Genomic DNA, 6510 nt, shown 5'->3' on the forward strand with positions numbered 1-6510 from the left:
TGATATTTTTTCTTCAGTCATTTTTTTTTACAGCGTAAGACAAGAAAAATAATCAAAAACTATTTTCTATAAATTTTCGTTTACTGTTTTACAGTCTCCTCCATCTTTGACACAGGGGATGAGGTGGGGGCAGTGGTGGTGGGAAGATCAGTCAGTTTCAATTGGGAGGAAGGGAGTGGGGGTTTATATGCGGATATTCAAATGTTTATTCATATAATAATTTCTTAGTCGTTTTTTTGATTTTATAGAATACATTTTTAATAAACAAAAAAAAAAAAAACACGTTTGTAATTAGAGAGGGAGATATTCATTGGTTCTCTTGAATTCGTGGGGCTGAGATCAGGCAGTGGCAATTCCAAGTAATTTGGGCGGAATGAATACCAAAACATCAATTTTTTATGTTTGAAAGCTGCTGTTTACCGGGTTTCTTACCAATATTCATTTACCAAAAATTTTACATATATGTACATGTATGTCCATGTGTACACGTGTATATATATGTGTGTATATATGTATGTAATTAGGTTTGTGTGTGTGTAATCTTATTTTGCTGCTAATACTTATAAATATTTACATGATTATTTGTAAGCGTAATTATATTAACACAAACACACACAGATGGTTCCTCTAGTGCTGGCAGCGTAAAATACAGGCAGACTAAGAATGCATTTTATGCTGCCATTTGCAAGCGAAACACCATTCAGCAGTACGAGGAAAAAAAAAAAAACCTATGTCCTCCACCAGAGACTCACTCCAGAATTTGTCAGTTTTCTCTTTATTGTCTGCCATGGGAGAAATAGAAGGACAAACCTATCCAACCCACACTGACATAGGAACAAAAAAAAGAAATAACCCTGGAGATATGATGATGATGATGTTATGTTGTAGTTTTTCTTTTTTGTTGTTTGTCTCATCCAAATGTAAACACTTTTCTCCCAACTGTAACCCTGTACTCTACTTCATCTGCTGCTCTTGCAGCAATTAAAATAAATCGTTATTATAAATAATTATAATAGAGACATTGGGCTGACAGAAGAATCGTTAGCATGTCAGACAAAGTGCTTAGCGGCATTTCTTCCAGCTCTTTACCTTCTAAGTTCAAATTCTGCCAAAGTTGACCTTGCCTTTCATGCTTTGTGGGGTCACTGAATAGAGTACTAGCTAAGTACTGGGACGTTGGTGTCATCAACTTCCCTCAACCCTCAAAATTACTGGCTTTGTGGCAAAATTTAGAACAATATTCAATTTTTGTATTTAGTTTGCAAGATTCTTGATGTGAATCGGTGTGTTGGAACCAATTTTGCTGTGTCTTAGGAGGGTCGTTATGCCAATATTAATAACACACACACACTGGTTCAATTCCACTTCTTTATTATTAGTCAGTTGGACTGAATAGGAAAGTCACTGTAAAGGTTGCAAACAGTGACAAAAGAATTTCGACAAACAACCGATTAATTGTTTAACCAGCACATTAAGCAAATGATTAATTGGCCAGTTGGTTACATATTTAACCAAATGTCTTATAATAAAGAAGTGGAGTTGAACCAGTGAGTGTGTATTATTATTATTGGTGTAATGACTCTCCCAAGACACAACAAAATTTAGAACAGTATTATTATTATTATTATTAACAATATTACATTTTTGAAGACTGGGTCTTTGGGTGGTGGCTACAAAGAGACCATTGATGGAATTACAAGATAAGACTACGAGGAATGTAAAGAATGTGATACAAGAGAATTCAAAGACCCAGTCGTCAACAATATAATAATAATCCTTTCTACTATAGGCACAAGGCCTGAAATTTTGGGGGAGGGGTTAAATCAACTACATCAAACACAGTACTTCACCGGTACTTAATTTATCGACCCCGAAAGGATGAAAAAAAAAAGTCAACCTAGGTGGAATTTGAACTCAGAACACGAAGACAGACAAAATGATAATAACAATAATTTATGATTTAGACACAAAACCAACAGTTTTGGTGGGGTGGAGCCCCTTTTGATTAAACTGACCTCACTACATGAAAGGTACTTCATTTTAACGATCCCTACCCACTGAAAAACAATGAAAAGTTAAGTTGATCTTGGTAGAATTTGAACTCATAATGTAAGGAACCACAACTACATACTGCTAATCCATTGCCCTTTCCTTTATAATAATAATGGTTTCAAATTTTGGCACAAACTCAGAAATTTTAGGGAGACCGCTTAGTCAATTACACTGATCCCCAAAGTTTAGCTGGCACTTATTTTATTGACCCCAAGAAAGGAAAGGCAAAGTCAACCTCAGCAGGGTTTGAACTCAGAATGTAAAGAGCCAAAAGAAATGCCGCTAAGCATTTTTTTCCTCTGTGCAGTAATGATTCTACCAGCTTGACACCCTTGCAAAGATAATAATAATAATAATCCTTTCTACTAAAGGTGCAAGGTCTGAAATTTGTGGGCAGGGAACCAGTTGATCACATCAACTCTAATGCTCAACTGTTACTTATCTTATCAACCCTGAAAGCATGAAAGGTAAAGTCGACCTCAGCAGAATATGAACTCTAAATGTAATGACAAATAAAATACCATTAAGCATTTCGCTCAGTGTGCTAGCAATACTGCCAGCTCACTGCCTTAATTATAATAATAATAATAATAATAATAATAATAATAATAATAATAATAAATTCTATTTTGTTATATTCAAAGAACTGTTTTTATTTTTTTTATATTTTTATGTTTCCCATTTTCAGCAACCACTATTTCACGATTTGATTGTAAAACATGACCAAAAAAGCCTGGCACCAACAGACATCTTACAAGACAAGACCAAAGGCTGCCCTGCATAACAAAAGGTGATGGCGTCACAAAGACTAGCATTATTTTGCAAAACTATTATTCTGTCAGACTCAAAGAATACCAAAATATATATAAATATATATATAAAAATAATATAAACATTTTAAATCATTAAATAAAATACAAATCTAATAATTTGATTTTTATTGTTTACTTGTTTCAGTCACTGGACTGTGGTCATGCTGAGGCATCACCTTGAAAGGTTTAGGCTAGAGGTTTGAAACCATTTTTTGTCTGTGGACCCTTTTCGTTCCCATTTTTACTCGGGTCGACTCCCATAGCCATTTGATGTTTAAAAAAATCCTTTTATACTTTTATAATAAAATATTATAAACAAATGCGCAAAAAGAAATTGTTAAAACATTTTGGATCCTGAAGAAGTATCAGCAAGGGTTATAAGGGCTCTCTAGTTGAGAACCCCTGGTCTCGTACTTATTCTATTGATCTCTTTTGCCAAACTGCTAAGTTACAAAGACATAAACAAACCAGGAGCAGTTGTCAAGGAATAGGATCACATACACACACACAGGGTTTCTGTCTACCAAATTCACTCACAAGGCATTGATCAACCCAGGTGTCAAGCAGTGGGACTGAACCTGCAACCATGTGGTTGGGAAGCAAACCTCTTACCACACAGCATTAAACTATATAATTAATTATTTTTTCAAATAGCAATCAATCTGCAATTAAACACAGAACATTATCTTTTAAAAAACTGTGGATGACAATGTTCTTTAGACCCATGTCACCTATGATCAAAAGAGTTCCATCCGTGACCACCCTGTCCTAAAGAAGTTGGTGGGATAGAACGACATATCTTAATCTCTTTGTCTTATTTTTCTGGGGGTTTTTAAAAAATATTTTTTTTACAACCATATGTTGTAATTCAGTGGAGATTTAGCTGCTATTTCTAGTGGGTTGATGCAGATTTCAATACAGATTTTATAAACTTGCAGTCCCTTGAAAGAACAACTGAAAAGCAGGAATTGGAACTCATTTCATCAATACATGATTAAGGAAGCCTTGAAGTGGTCGTTCAAACCTGCTGAACACAACAGCTAAATTTTCCCTCAAATCACAGCCCTGGTGTCTCAAAGTGTTAGGTCACAGAGACATTGGACAATGCAGGCCTGGCTGCATTATGCTTTGAACAAAGACAGGATGGTCGCAGAAGGAACACTCTTGAATGGTCGGAGAATGCTTAGGGCTCGTTTTGTGATGACACGGGTGGATGATGCCATCACTGCTACCTCCACTCCCACCATTATCATCAGTTTTCATCATCATCATCATCATTCTAATGTCTTTTGTCTATGCTGACATGGGTTGGATGGGTTTGCAAAGTTAACAAGAAAGTGTTTCATACTCACTACAAAATTTAGATTAAGATCCACAATGAAATTCAAGAAAATAAGACCCACCCATTCCCCACCTATCACCCACATCAAAGTAGAAGCACACAAAAACAACAAAAAAAAAACACATCTTAACCCCTCCCCCACTTCAACAGGTTAGACATTATAAACATGAATCAGTCGTAGAAAATAAAACAAGTTCAAAGATAAAGCTTGAACCAGCTTCCTCAGAATTTACAGTTAATTTATAATTCAAGACTAGATTTTACTCTGCAGGTCCTGACAAACACATACGAACATCAAAGACCCTAACCCTAACCCTAACCCTAACCACTCAGAGACATATCTGGGATTGTTGTTGTTGTTATTTACATACACAAAGATCTTAACAGCTTGCCATTCAAACCAGCCACCCATACAATGTCATTCTAAAAATAAGCAATCACATCATTAAAATTTTGAAGCTACGAGATAATACAGGATTAATTCAAAACAATGCAAATGAATAATACATTTGACAAAGTAATCTGAACGACAAAGAGTTTAACCAGTCCTATCCAACGCAAATGTTCTCCCCATGTTCAGAGCAGCCAGCTCTGGCCTATCACAGTCTCCAAAGATATGAAATAATGCATAATTAATTCAAAACAATGTGAGGAAATAAGAAATACATTCTCAATGCTAAAGAGAAACTAGCTATATCCAGCTCAAAGTAATCTCAATGTTAAACCAGTCATATCCAGCTCAATTAATTCTATCCATCTCATTTTTTAGACCTGCCATATCTGGCCTCTCACAGTCACATCAGTGAAATCTCGAAGCTATGAGATAATACAGGATTAATTGAAAACAATGTGAGTAAATAAGTATTACACATGACGAAGTAATCTCATATCTGGGTGAAATCACATAACAGTATTGTTCACATATCTGATACATTGTTAATGTTGTTATGCGCAGAACTGCTTACACTGGGACACTGTTGCTGCTACATAGGATAGTCATCTTCAACCACATTACAATACTGCTCATATGTAAAACTGAGAATGTGTGTGTGTGTCTGTCTGTCTGCATCAATAAAACTTGAGAACGACCCAACCAGTTTCATTCAGATTTTACACATGCTTTACTTAGGGTCCATGCAGTGTCAAGTCAATGGCCAAAAAAAGTTTTAACTTCTTGCCCAATGCGAGCCTGGAGCAATCTCTTACACTATTTCAGTATTATATGTCAAAAGTGAAACAATAACATCTCTATTGTAAGGTGACATAATTTTTTCACTATTAAAAGTGAAACTATTATCTCACATATATACATGCAAACATAAATACATACATACATATATATAATGTATATATATATATATAATGTATGTATATATATATAATGTATATATATATATATAATGTATATATATATATATAATGTATATATATATATAATGTATATATATATATATATAATGTATATATATATATATATATAATGTATATATATATATATATATAATGTATATATATATATAATGTATATATATATATAATGTATATATATATAGATGTATATATATATAGATGTATATGTACAGATGTATATGTATAGATGAATATATAGAGATTTATATGTATATATGTATGTATATATATATGTATAAATATATGTATGCATGTGTATATGTATATATATACATATATATATATATATATATATATATATATATATATATATATATATATATATGTATGTATATATATATATATATTTATGTGTGTGTGTGTATATATACATATTTATGTATATATATGTATGCATGCATAAATGTGTACATATATATGTATGTGTATATATATAAATGCATATATATATAGAAGTATATGTATAGATGTATATGTGTAGATGTATATGTGTAGATGTATATGTGTAGATGTATATATATAGGTGTATATATAAATATTAGTTATAGAATAAAATCGTTAGGTTAACGACTCCACATACCACACTCCCTCAATCATCATACATAAGAAATACAACATAATCCAACAAACATAGGAATAAAAAGATATAAAAATAACGTAAGAAAAATAAAAGAAGAAATATATAAGAAGTAAGATGCAAGATATAGAACATCTATATACTATATATAAAACAGAGATGTGTGTGTAATCGCTTTTCACGTGAAATCGACTTCACCAAATGCTTCCATACTTGTAATGCATGAATAATTTGACCTCGGATAAATCTTAGGCTCTTCATTTGATTTTTTTAATTAAAAATAAATAATATTGCTTTATATTTAAGATTCACTTCTT

The 6510-nt window shown here is 32.7% G+C and overlaps 1 protein-coding gene across 1 annotated transcript in view; it reads left to right on the forward strand.

Moving 5' to 3' along the window:
• Positions 1–2986, forward strand: part of LOC106876719 (probable serine racemase) — a 24066-nt gene extending 21080 nt beyond the window's left edge. Inside the window, exon 10 of the mRNA XM_014925390.2 lies at positions 2741–2986. The gene's annotated coding sequence lies outside the window, so the exon portion shown is untranslated. The remainder of the gene's footprint in view (positions 1–2740) is intronic.
• Positions 2987–6510: the final 3524 nt, after the last annotated feature.

Source organism: Octopus bimaculoides, chromosome 26 (assembly GCF_001194135.2).
Source record: "Octopus bimaculoides isolate UCB-OBI-ISO-001 chromosome 26, ASM119413v2, whole genome shotgun sequence".
NCBI lineage: Eukaryota > Metazoa > Mollusca > Cephalopoda > Octopoda > Octopodidae > Octopus > Octopus bimaculoides.